General features: G+C 39.8%; 1 protein-coding gene across 12 annotated transcripts in view; it reads right to left on the bottom strand.

Moving 5' to 3' along the window:
• pde11a (phosphodiesterase 11a) overlaps positions 1–13,103 on the bottom strand; it is a 154,103-nt gene that overhangs the window by 133,336 nt on the left and 7,664 nt on the right. The window contains exon 1 of one of the 12 annotated variants that reach the window (XM_061880184.1): positions 6,084–6,259. The exons of the other annotated variants lie outside the window; for them this stretch is intronic. The gene's annotated coding sequence lies outside the window, so the exon portion shown is untranslated. Of the gene's footprint in view, positions 1–6,083; positions 6,260–13,103 lie in introns of those variants that run through there. 12 annotated transcript variants of the gene reach the window in all.

Raw genomic sequence — 13,103 nt, 5'->3', positions numbered from 1 at the left:
AAACCGAGGTATGTACCGAACCGAAATTTTTGTGTACCGTTACAGCCCTAGTTTTTAACCATGCACCCAGACATTGTGGACAGGCCTGTACATATAAACAGTGTGTGCTGGAATGATGCCATATGTAGTGGCATGATTAAGTCAGTATATGCAGATAAGACAACATGTGTAATGCTATAAAAAAAGATAATATTATTATACGTAGTCTGAGTCATTACTGAAGCTCCCCAAAGGCCTTGCATCCTGCAGAGGATCATCACGACACAATTAAAGCAGTGTGGGATTAAATGCTCATCATTGGGTGTTTATATAGCCTAGAAGTTTCACCACGCAAAGAAATCTTTAATGAAAACATCTAATATGGCCGCATCATTTAACACTTTGGTGATTAAGGTATGTTTGCTTATTACAAACTAAGTTGCAGTCATACTACACTGTAGCCACGTACTGGGTTACTGTTGTAATGTCACCTTTGGATTTGTCTGTGCTTCATGCATTGCTAATGCTGCTTAAAAGCACAGTACAGAAAAACCTATTCTCATTTATACAATTCTAAATGTATTCTGCTTAGTCATTACTGTTGTGTACTGTAAACTACCAGAAAAGTTGTGTTGTGTGATTTCATATGTGTCTAGCTGAGATTAATTGACACACATCTGTTTTATTCATGTTTGCTGATAACGAGAATAGCCTGAATTATAACTGAACTAATTACTTACAGTAAGTGTCCAAACTTTTTGACTTGGGGGGACAAAAATATGGTCGAGGGCCGAGAGCTATATATTTATACCTGTATATAGCCTCTACATCAGGGGTGTCAAACGTACGGCCTGAGGGGCCGGATAATGCCGCGAACAGGTTTTATCCGGCTCGCAGAATAAGTTTGCTAAGTATAAAAATGTACCTGAAATTTTTGAATGAAAGAAACTGCTGTTTGAAATGTGTCCACTGGATGTCGCTATGCCAATTCTTTATATCTTTGTAGATGATGCTACTTATGTACAAAATAAACACATGATGTTAGTACATCAGTCGAGGAAAATGATCAAACTACATAAATAACATACTGTAATTTGATTTTGATATTATTTTAAAAATTCAAAATCAGCACAGATGAGTTGACTGATAAACATTATCACTTAATTTATTCAGAAAATATAAATAATGACAAATAAAAGATAGAATACTAATAACCACAACATGTAAGTGTAAAAAAAAAAAAAAAAAAAATTATATATATATATATATATATGTGTGTGATTTGTATAATTTCAGAATGTGTTTGTTCTATTTTTAAACAAAGAAAACAGCTTCATTCAAGACATGATTAAAAGTAATTAAAAGTAATTTATATGAAAAACTCACGTTGTGCATTGGATGGAGACAACAGGAAGAATCATCCCTTAAAAATCATAGCGTCTTGCATGCCAATTTGAAGATGTTGGCGGGCCGTAGTTTGTACACATCTGCTCTACATACAAACCCGTTTCCATATGAGTTGGGAAATTGTGTTAGATGTAAATATAAACAGAATACAATGATTTGCAAATCATTTTCAAGCCATATTCAGTTGAATATGCTACAAAGACAACATATTTGATGTTCAAACTGATAAACTTTTTTTTTGTTGTTGCAAATAATAACTAACTTTAGAATTTGATGCCAGCAACATGTGACAAAGAAGTTGGGAAAGGTGGCAATAAATACTGATAAAGTTGAGGAATGCTCATCAAACACTTATTTGGAACATCCCACAGGTGTGCAGGCTAATTGGGAACAGGTGGGTGCCATGATTGGCTATAAAAACAGCTTCCCAAAAAATGCTCAGTCTTTCACAAGAAAGGATGGGGCGAGGTACACCCCTTTGTCCACAACTGTGTGAGCAAATAGTCAAACAGTTTAAGAACAACCTTTCTCAAAGTGACATTGCAAGAAATTTAGGGATTTCAACATCTACGCTCCATAATATCATCAAAAGGTTCAGAGAATCTGGAGAAATCACTCCACGTAAGCGGCATGGCCGGAAACCAACATTGAATGACCGTGACCTTCCATCCCTCAGACGGCACTGTATCAAAAACCCACATCAATCTCTAAAGGATATCACCACATGGGCTCAGGAACACTTCAGAAAACCACTGTCACTAAATACAGTTCGTCGCTACATCTGTAAGTGCAAGTTAAAGCTCTACTATGCAAAGCGAAAGCCATTTATCACAACATCCAGAAACGCCGCTGGCATCTCTGGGCCCAAGTTCATCGAAGATGGACTGATGCAAATTGGAAAAGTGTTCTATGGTCTGACGAGTCCACATTTCAAATTGTTTTTGGAATATTCGACGTCGTGTCATCTGGACCAAAGGGGAAGCAAACCATCCAGAGTGTTATCGACGCAAAGTGTAAAAGCCAGCATGTGTGATGGTATGGGGGTGCATTAGTGGCCAAGGCATGGGTAACTTACACATCTGTGAAGGCACCATTAATGCTGAAAGGTACAACATATGCTGCCATCTAAGCGCCATCTTTTTCATGGACGCCCCTGCTTATTTCAGCGAGACAATGCCAAGCCACATTCGGCATGTGTTATAACAGCGTGGCTTCGTAAAAAAAGAGATCGAGTACTTTCCTGGCCTGCCTGCAGTCCAGACCTGTCTCCCATCGAAAATGTGTGGCACATTATGAAGCGTAAAAAACGACCTCGGAGACCCCGGACTGTTGAAGGACTGAAGCTCTACATAAAACAAGAATGGGAAAGAATTCCACTTTCAAAGCTTCAACAATTAGTTTCCTCAGTTCCCAAACGTTTATTGAGTGTTGTTAAAAGAAAAGGTGATGTAACACAGTGGTGAACATGCCCTTTCCCAACTACTTTGGCACGTGTTGCAGCCATGAAATTCGAAGTTAATTATTATTTGAAAAAAAAAAGTAAAATGTATCAGTTTGAACATCAAATATGTTGTCTTTGTAGCATATTCAACTGAATATGGGTTGAAAAGGATTTGCAAATCATTGTATTCTGTTTATATTTACATCTAACACAATTTCCCAACTCATGGAAACGGAGTTTGTACATATATACATACATACGGTACAAAGCTACTGCCAGTCAGTTACAATATTGCCTGTGGAGTGAATGAAGCACAGCATTGTCTCATCAATCCAGCAGATGCACCAGATTGACAACAAGCGCTACAGTACTTAATTCAGAGCTGGGATTCAATTGCAACAAATGTGAATAAAACATAATAATAAATAATAAATTCAATTGCAACATATGTGAATATATAAACCTCACTAATTTCTAGACTTTGCTGTCTTGAATTGCTTTCGACTCTCTCTGTTCTTTTTGTTCCGTTCGAGGGTTGCCAAGGAAACAGCATAGCTTTGAACATAGTGAGCATCATTGGCATATGATACATTTGGGCAAACAAATCTGTGCCTGTTAGTTAGCTACTTATTGCTGTCTCTTGTCTGCGCAGTTTACTCTATTGGTATTGTGGGAGAAATTAAAAAAGAGAGAGAGAGAGAATGTCAAGAGAGAGTATTATTGGAGGTTTGTTATATGTAGTCTACTTACTATGTGTTGGTTAGTGCAACACAGGGTTTTTTTTTTAGGTAGAAACTCTACTGGTGTCAATGATGCAATCATTCAGGAATCAGTTAACACGTTGGTCCATTTTTACCATGTTTCTCATCACATAGTTCTCACTTGGAAAGTGCCCCAAGTCAGTTTAACTGTTGGCCATTAAAGATCATAGGCAATAATACCAAACTGAAGCTCAGCACAAATGCAAAATAAAAACTGTATCCAAAAAGACAGCATTCCAGGGACATTTGCTCTCACTTTCGGCAAGAAACACAAAGCACACTGAGGCATCAAACATTAAAACGATGCATGAAATACTTAAATGATATTTGTCTTACAGCACTGGGTACAGGAAAAAAAGAAAAAAACACAGCCTACAGTCCATCAGATAAGCGACATGCAACTTCTGTGTGATTATAATTGCAAAAAAAAAAAAGGACCACACGTGGTGGTAAGTAACCCAGGTAACAGAGCTCATCCAGCACATGACATTGGTAATGGTAACATCACTTTTATCAACACTGACATTGTTTGCTAACATTAAGTCGTTTTCCGTCAAAGGAACTTTATCAGGAACTTTCCCATTTAACCGGGTGAAGTTGATTGGCAACACTAAATGTGAAGGTGAGTGTGAAGGTTGTCGGTCTATCTGTGTTGGTCGTGCAATGAGGGGGCCACCTGTCCAGGTTGTAGCCTGCCTTAAGCCAGAGTGTAGCTGGGATAGGCTGAAAGCCAGACCCCGCCCCTTTGGCGAAAGCAGAACTCATATTTCTTGACAAGTAAAGCACTGCATTAGTCATTTTCACGTTGCATAGTAGAGCTTTAACTTGCACTTACAGATCTAGCGACCAACTGTATTTAGTGGTTTTTGACAGTGGTTTTTGACAGGGGTTTTCTGAAGTGTTCCTGAGCCCATGTGGTGATATCCTTTAGAGATTGATGTCGGTTTTTGATACAGTGCCGTCCGAGGGATGGAAGGTCACGGTCATTCGATGTTGGTTTCCGGCCATGCCGCTTAAACTGTTTGACTATTTGTTCACGCAGTTGTGGACAAAGGGGTGTACCTCGCCCCATCCTTTCTTGTGAAAGACTGAGCATTTTTTGGGAAGCTGTTTTTATAGCCAATCATGGCACCCACCTGTTCCCAATTAGCCTGCACTCCTGTGGGATGTTCCAAATAAGTGTTTGATGAGCATTCATCAAGTTTATCAGTATTTATTGACAACTTCCCCAACTTCTTTGTCACATGTTGCTGGCATCAAATTCTAAAGTAATGATTATTTGCAAAAAACAAAAACAGTTTATGAGTTTGAACATCAAATATGTTGTCTTTGTAGCATATTCAACTGAATATGGGTTGAAAATGATTTGCAAATCATTGTATTCTGTTTATATTTACATCTAACACAATTTCCCAACTCATATGGAAACGCGGTTTGTATGCTGCTTCATGTACGTGACAAAAAGCGAGCTGCAGAGAGCCTGACGTCACATTTGCTTCGCCTTCCTGGGAGCCTTTCTCTCATTAAAAGCCCCCAGTGTCATCTTAAATTGTGAAGACGGCTGTCTGTGTGTATATCTCCAATTTATTAAAGTACGTCTGTTCTGGTGGTTAAAGGAGGTCTTTTTCTCGCCAAATTGTAGGTGCATCGTTAGTCAATTAATGGGTTGTACTTGTATAGCGCTTTTCTACCTTCAAGGTACTCAAAGCGCTTTGACACTACTTCCACATTTACCCATTCACACACACATTCACACACTGATGGAGGGAGCTGCCATGCAAGGCGCCAACCAGCACCCATCAGGAGCAAGGGTGAAGTGTCTTGCTCAGGACACAACGGACGTGACGAGGTTGGTACTAGGTGGGAATTGAACCTGGGACGCTCGGGTTGCGCACGGCCACTCTCCCCACTGCGCCACGCCGTCCCTAATTGTGTGCAAATAATAAACTATACATAGCCATTCATACTGTAACTATCCGCAGGTGTTATTGTGTATGTTAGTGTGTTCTGATGGTCACTTTTCCCATGGTCTGTGAACACACCGTGTCTGCATGAATGAACAAGTGTTGTGGTTCTAGAAATGAAGCGCTGAGGCAGACGTGTGTGCACGAAGGAAATACTTGTTGAAATTGGGCACGTTGCTATCATTAAATCGGCAATTAAAGCTAAAAAGAAAGTCAGACTTTGTTTATTTTCTTCTGGACGCTGCAATAAGAGGAACTCCTAAATGTAGTTCAACCGGATGTAGAGCGTAGCGCTTTTATTTTGAAAGCGGAACAGTGTGTGATTGTTTTGCGAGTGTCTTGACATGATTTAATGTCGGATGGACTGTATGCAACAAAAAAGTATATTTTTAAAATTCTGCCGACCGTCTTTCATTTCTGTTAAGCTTTTATGTCATGTCACTTACTAAATTAGTCCCAGTAACAATGTAAATATTATGTTATTGCTGCACCTTAATTGTAATCTGAACACGGAAGTGAAGCACCACCCACCTCTTGCTGCAGGGATGTCGCCTCTTATCATGGCGAAATAAAGTCATTTCTTGTTGGGAGAGCAACTTGCCACGGCTTAGTTTGAACCTGATATTTCCACAAGGTAGACTTGTTTTTTTGTTCATTTCTGCTCGCTTGTGGTTTATCAGCAGCAAGTGAACTGCAGCCAAATTCCCCTCGCTACGGCACGGCCCGAGTGTCAAAATGAATGTGTTTGCGTTAATTGCCAGTGGCCACGCCCCTAACCACGCCCACACTGCCACAGGCATTTTGGTCATCTTTGGGAAAACCTGCTGTACATCCATAAATATATCTGGCTGGCAGAAAGAAGTTTTCCGTCCACGTTACTTGCTCATTTTGTGTTAAGATGCATCAACTTAAAGGCCTACTGAAATGAGATGTTCTTATTTAAACGAGGATAGCAGGTCCATTCTATGTGTCATACTTCATCATTTCGCAATATTGCCATATTTTTGCTGAAAGGATTTAGTAGACAACATCGACGATAAAGTTTGCAACTTTTGGTCGCTAATAAAAAAGCCTTGCCTGTACCGGAAGTAGCAGACGATGTGCGCGTGACATCACGGGTTGTGGAGCTCCTCACATCTGAACATTGTTTACAATCATGGCCACCAGTAGCGAGAGCGATTCGGACCAAGAAAGCGACGATTTCCCCATTAATTTGAGCAAGGATGAAAGATTTGTGGATGAGGAAAGTGAGAGTGAAGGACTAGAAAAAAAGAGGGCAGTGGGAGCGATTCAGCTGTTATTAGACAAATTTACTAGGATAATTCTGGAAACTCTCTTATCTGCTTATTGTGTTACTAGTGTTTTAGTGAGATTATATGGTCGTACCTGAACGTCGGAGCGGTGTGCCCACCGAGAGAAGCCATGTTTATTGACGAGGCAAGGCAACCGGGCTGAGATTTTATTTTTTTCCCCCTCCTCCACAGTGTAAGCATCCGACAGTGGGGGGCGGCCGGTGGGAGGAGGCAAGAGAGTCCGCAGCTGCAGGAGGAACGACGCAAGCTCTCCGCTCATGTCTACGGTAAGAGCCGACTTATTACCACCATTTTCTCACCGAAACCTGCCAGTTGACATGTGGTGGGGAACCATGTTCGCTTGACCGCTCTGTTCCATAGTAAAGCTTCACCGTCATCTTTCTGGAATGTAAACAAGGAAACACCGGCTGTGTTTGTGTTGCTAAAGGCGGGCCGCAATACACCGCTTCACACCTACACCTTTCTTCTTTGATGTCTCCATTATTAATTGAACAAATTGCAAAAGATTCAGCAACACAGATGTCCAGAATACTGTGGAATTAGGCGATGAAAAGAGACGATTTATAGCTGAGATCGGTGCTGGATGAAAATGTCCGCTACAATCCGTGACGTCACGCGCACACGTCATCATATTGCAACGTTTTCAACAGGATACTTTGTGCGAAATTTAAAATTGCAATTTAGTAAACTAAAGCGGCCGTATTGGCATGTGTTGCAATGTTAATATTTCATCATTGATATATAAACTATCAGACTGTGTGGCTTTCAGTAGGCCTGTAAGTACAGTATGTGTCACTTTATCAATAAACAGACACAATTAGCCATGTTTCTACAGTTTCTATGGCAGCTGATATGAGTGGGATGAACCGGAAGAAAGTTGGTTGACTTTTTAAGAGGTGAAGTGAAAAGCGGACACATTTTTATTTGTTTTTGTTAAACATTTGGCCGTAACATTTTACAGTATAGTACAGTATATAAAGACATAAGTAATCCCGCTATTGCAGTGGTTCTCAAACTTTTTCCACCAAGTACCACTTCAGAAAAAACTCGGTTCTCCAAGTACCACCATAATGACCAACATCAAAATACAGTAGCATAGGTATAAGTATTCATAAAAAAAAGAGAAGAGGTTTAATCGTACAATTATATTCAATTATATGGTGACTATAATATTACACAGTTTGACCATTAACACTGTGTTTGAATACGTTAGAATAATTATGTGTAAGTTATCACGCAACTCTTATGCCTAAAGGCCGTTGCTATAGTTATTATCAATTGTGCTGACGTTGTACTTTTCTATCCGTGCAAAGGGACAAATCGCAATCCTAGATTGCGAGTCGTCTCGCATCAGTGTTTGTTTCCAGAACATCGAGTAGCGGGACGCAGACAAAGCAGAGACTGGGCGATATCACGAGTGTCAGTACATTTGCATTTCTGAATAATCATATAATGTGTCCAACTTTGGCTTCTGTAATGACCCCCCTTCCTTCAGAAGCAGCCTCAGTGATGTAACCAGGGACCTCCCAAATAAATAGAGGAGCACATGGGCTGTGCCTGAGAGCGCGGTGGGAGATTGTAACTGAGTGTTCAGCCCAAAACGTCTCTCCTAATTCAGCCAAATTGAACTCTGTTTCTGAAAGATTCCTTGCTTCTTGTCTGTTTAATAGATGTCATTAGTGTTTTAACCTGACAGAATTAAAAAATAAATCAACAATGTACATTAATCCACTTATTATTTGGCGTACCACAAGAGCAGAGGTCGGCAACCCAAAATGTTGAAAGAGCCATATTGGACCAAAAATACAAAAACAAATCCGTCTGGAGCCTCCTAAAATTAAAAGCCATATTACATACAGATAGTGTGTCATGAGGTATAAATTGAATTATGAGGACTTAAAGGAAACCAAATGAAATCAAATATAGCTACAAATGAGGCATAATGATGCAATATGTACATACAGCTAGTCTAAATAGCATGTTAGCATCGATTAGCTTGCAGTCATGCAGTGACCAAATATGTCTGATTAGCACTCAATCAATCTACCAATCAATGTTTATTTATATAGTCCTAAATCACATGTGTCTCAAAGGGCTGCACAAACCACAATGACGGCGTGGCGCAGTGGGAGAGTGGCCGTGCGCAACCCGAGGGTCCCTGGTTCAAATCCCACCTAGTACCAACCTCATCACGTCCGTTGTGTCCTGAGCAAGACACTTCACCCTTGCTCCTGATGGGTGCTGGTTGGCGCCTTGCATGGCAGCTCCCTCCATCAGTGTGTGTGAATGTGTGTGTGAATGGGTAAATGTGGAAGTAATGTCAAAGCGCTTTGAGTACCTTGAAGGTAGAAAAGCGCTATACAAGTACAACCCATTTATTTATTCATTTATCCTCGGTAGAGCCCACATAAAGGCAAGGAAAAACTCACACCCAGTGGGACATCGGTGACAGTGACAATGATGACTATGAGAAACCTTGGAGAAGACCGCATATGTGGCACCGAACGGAGATGTTGACATGCAGTTTAAAGCACTCTTCATTCTCTAGCGGGTGACTTTTCAAATGATGCTACTAATTAGCAGTAGGTGCTACTTTTTGTAGCAACACTTTTGCCGCATACTTGTTCGACATATTCCCGCTTGAAGCCAAACCCCCGCCAGATGATGGACCCCGTGCTGTTTTTCTTGGGAATTAATTCTTCCTCCATTTGTCACCAGATTCGCACATTCTCTCTCTCGTATTACCACTCGCAACGCACCGTTAGCACCACAGCTAATGTTACCCATGTAGCTACCTCTCTGCTCGGGGAGGGCGTGTGACGCTGCACGCATGACGTGTGTAAGAAGGTGCGCTTGTTTTAAGTCTTTGTGAGAACGAACGAGAAAAAAGATTGGAAAACGCATTTAGTATAATATCCGCAGTTGAAAACAACTGCGTGAGAACGTAAACTCGAATATCACGACATAGTCATTTTCTCTATCACACAGGGACAAACCTGCGATATATCGAGTACATTGTAGTGGTGTAATGGTACGTGTATTCGTATTGAACCGTTGCGGAACGGGAGTTTCGGTCCGGTTCAGAGGTGTACCGAACGAGTTTCCACACGGACATATTAAGTAGCGTACCGCACGTTGTGTAAACAATGCACACCGAGGCACAACACACGGCATGCTAGCAGCGACCGGGCTAGGTTAGACTGACCATACGTTCTCTTTTCACCGGACAAGTCCTCTTTTGCGGGGCTATCCGGGTGGAGTTTCTTAAATGCCTCAAATATCCGGCATTTTAAGTTAGGGTTGCGTGTATTTTCAATATACGTTCGGGGTTAAGAAGGGGTTAAAAACAAAACAAATTGTGCACGCTCTGCTTTTTAGCCATAGATTTATCACATTTTATTTTCTATTATCTATAGCGGGGGTGTCAAAAGTGTGCCCCGGAAGCCATTTGCAGCCCACAGCTAATGTTTTAAAGGCCCACGGCACATTCTAAAAATACTATTAAAATAATCAAAAGTGAAATAAAAAAGCTTAAAGGCTAAATGTAACTTAGAAAACGTTGCAATGTTGACTAATATAACAGAGCTGTTTTTTTTCTTTAAAACTGTCATTGCTCAAAACATAATATTGAATCAAAATAAATTTAATTATCAATTATTGACCTATCCAAGGTTGAATGAATAAATGAATGAATGGTTTATTTTGAGCCATGCAAACAAAACAAGAGAATGACATAAAATACAAAAGAAATATATAGATACATTATTTTTACACCTACATTGAAAACATTACATGTGACTAATCTTTTGTAGATGTCAAGATTGGCTCAAAAGGGAGTGGGAAGAAGTAAACTTATTAGCTCCCACCCCTATACATATACAATATATATACAATATATAATACAATAATATATATAATATAATTCAATTCGGTGGTTGCTGCTATATATTGTCTATATATAATACATTTAAATTCACACACACTTACATATATACATATGTACACACACATATGTACACAACACACACATATGTACACAACACACACATATATACACACACACATATATACAATTTATATATACACACCTACATACATCCATCCATCCATTTTCTACCGCTTATTCCCTTTCGGGGTCGCGGGGGGCGCTGGCGCCTATCTCAGCTACAATCGGGCGGAAGGCAGGGTACACCCTGGACAAGTCGCCACCTCATCGCATATACACACATAATCACATACATACACACATGCATATACCCAAAATACACACACACACACACCTATATAAATACTATAAATATAATAGTATATATAATATACACTTTTGTCTAAACATTATTAACAGTTTATGGTGCCTATGGGAACAAGGTTCCCATAACTTCACATCAAATATTCCACTAAGAAATATATTTTTGGTGGAAGAGTTTGCAAATTTGGTAAATAAACAACCAAAAAATGTATATTGTGTTGTTTTCTTACTGTACCAAAAATGAACCGAACCGTGACCTCTAAACCGAGGTACGTACTGAACCAAAATTTTTGTGTACCGTTACAGCACTGGTATATTACTATATCGCCACGCCCTAATGTACAGTATTTCTCTTTTTGCTGTTTTTAAATGGTGTTTGTGTTTTTGGTTTTAGATCATTTCACTGTTTGGATTGATTGATTGATTGATTGATTGATTGATACGTTTATTAGTAGATTGCACAGTACAGTACATATTCCATACAATTGACCACTAAATGGTAACACCCCAATAAGTTTTTCAACTTGGTTAATCAATTCATGGAGTTGTTCCACGTTGTTGTGTATTTTCACCAAACATCATACATTACAAAATACATGGACTGAGGATATTTTTGTGAAGCTCTAAACAAAATGGTTAACAGGAATATGAATGTACTGTAACAAGATAGTCACTGTTGCAATAAACTTGATATGTTATGCATGTGCATTAAGTGGGGACTTAAGTGACTTAATCTACCTCTTAATACCACCGCTATTATATCACAGACAAACCAACAATAACATACACAAACACAATAGAACATGGCGTGGCATTACAAAGAGAGAGAGGCATTTCACATATTGAGGATAAATATCATTATTACTAGAGCAAGAAACATATAACCTGCAATCACTAGTGGAAGCTGCCTCAGAAAACTCCAGACCTCTATTTTGGATGTTCATCTGGAGCAGGGGTAGGGAACCTATGGCTCTCGAGCCAGATGTGGCTCTTTTGATGACTGCATCTGGCTCTCGGATAAATCTGAGCTGACATTGCTTAACCCGATAAGTAATGAATAATTCCACTTGTAATCACAGTGTTAAAAATAACGTTCAAAATATAAAACATTCTCATGCTTTTTTATGTTCAAGAAGTTGCGTTAATGTTAAGAAGTAATTTATTTATTATTGGTTAATGTGGGGCTTGCCCTCCAGGGGGTTCTTCAGACCACCAAGAGCCTGTTTTAGGGTTACAATATTTTTTTATTTTATTTTTCTCTCAGTTGCTTTCCAGCAATTGTCTTTTTCTCTTTCGTCCTCACTCGCGCTCTGGCTCCAGCCCCAACCCTGTCTCTCCTCCTGGCTGCTGCTTATAACAGAGCGACAGGTGATTAGATAACAAGGCCCAGGTGGGCCCTCTATGCACCTGTCGCTGATTTCGAGGCCGGTCCTGGCAACATCCCGCTTTGCTGCAGGCCCGCAGGCCACGCCCCCTCCACAGTTAACTTCAGAATAACAATGTTATTACAAAGAATAAGAGACCTATTATACTCTGGAAATGTTGGTCTTACTTAAAAATGCACACGTTTAGTTGTGTTCAGTGTTAAACAAATATATATGGCTCTTAGGGAAATACATTTTAAAATATTTAGCTTCTTGGCTCTCTCAGACAAAAAGGTTCCCGACCCCTGATCTGGAGCATACAGTTTGGAATCAATACTTATCTAATAACATGACAAAAACATACACAATCTAAATCTTACCTCAAACCTATTGAGACTATTTGTTTCTTTGAATTTGCCTCGTGAAACAGACGGAAAATGCTCAAGTTACAGTATGCTGGTGTTGTGAGGGGAATATGAAATCTGATATGTTAAAGCAGGGGTGTCCAAAGTGCGGCCCCAAGCTAATTGTTTACCGGCCCGCCACACATTCTGGAAATGCTATTTCAAAAATAAAAAAGAACATTAAAATATTGGAATGAGGTGAAATCCATCGAGAAAAAGTT

The sequence above is a fragment of the Nerophis ophidion genome, linkage group LG19, assembly GCF_033978795.1.
Source record: "Nerophis ophidion isolate RoL-2023_Sa linkage group LG19, RoL_Noph_v1.0, whole genome shotgun sequence".
In the NCBI taxonomy this organism is placed as follows: Eukaryota; Metazoa; Chordata; class Actinopteri; order Syngnathiformes; family Syngnathidae; genus Nerophis; species Nerophis ophidion.
Note: the sequence above shows the minus strand (reverse complement) of the source record. Positions and strands in the feature narration are given on the sequence as shown.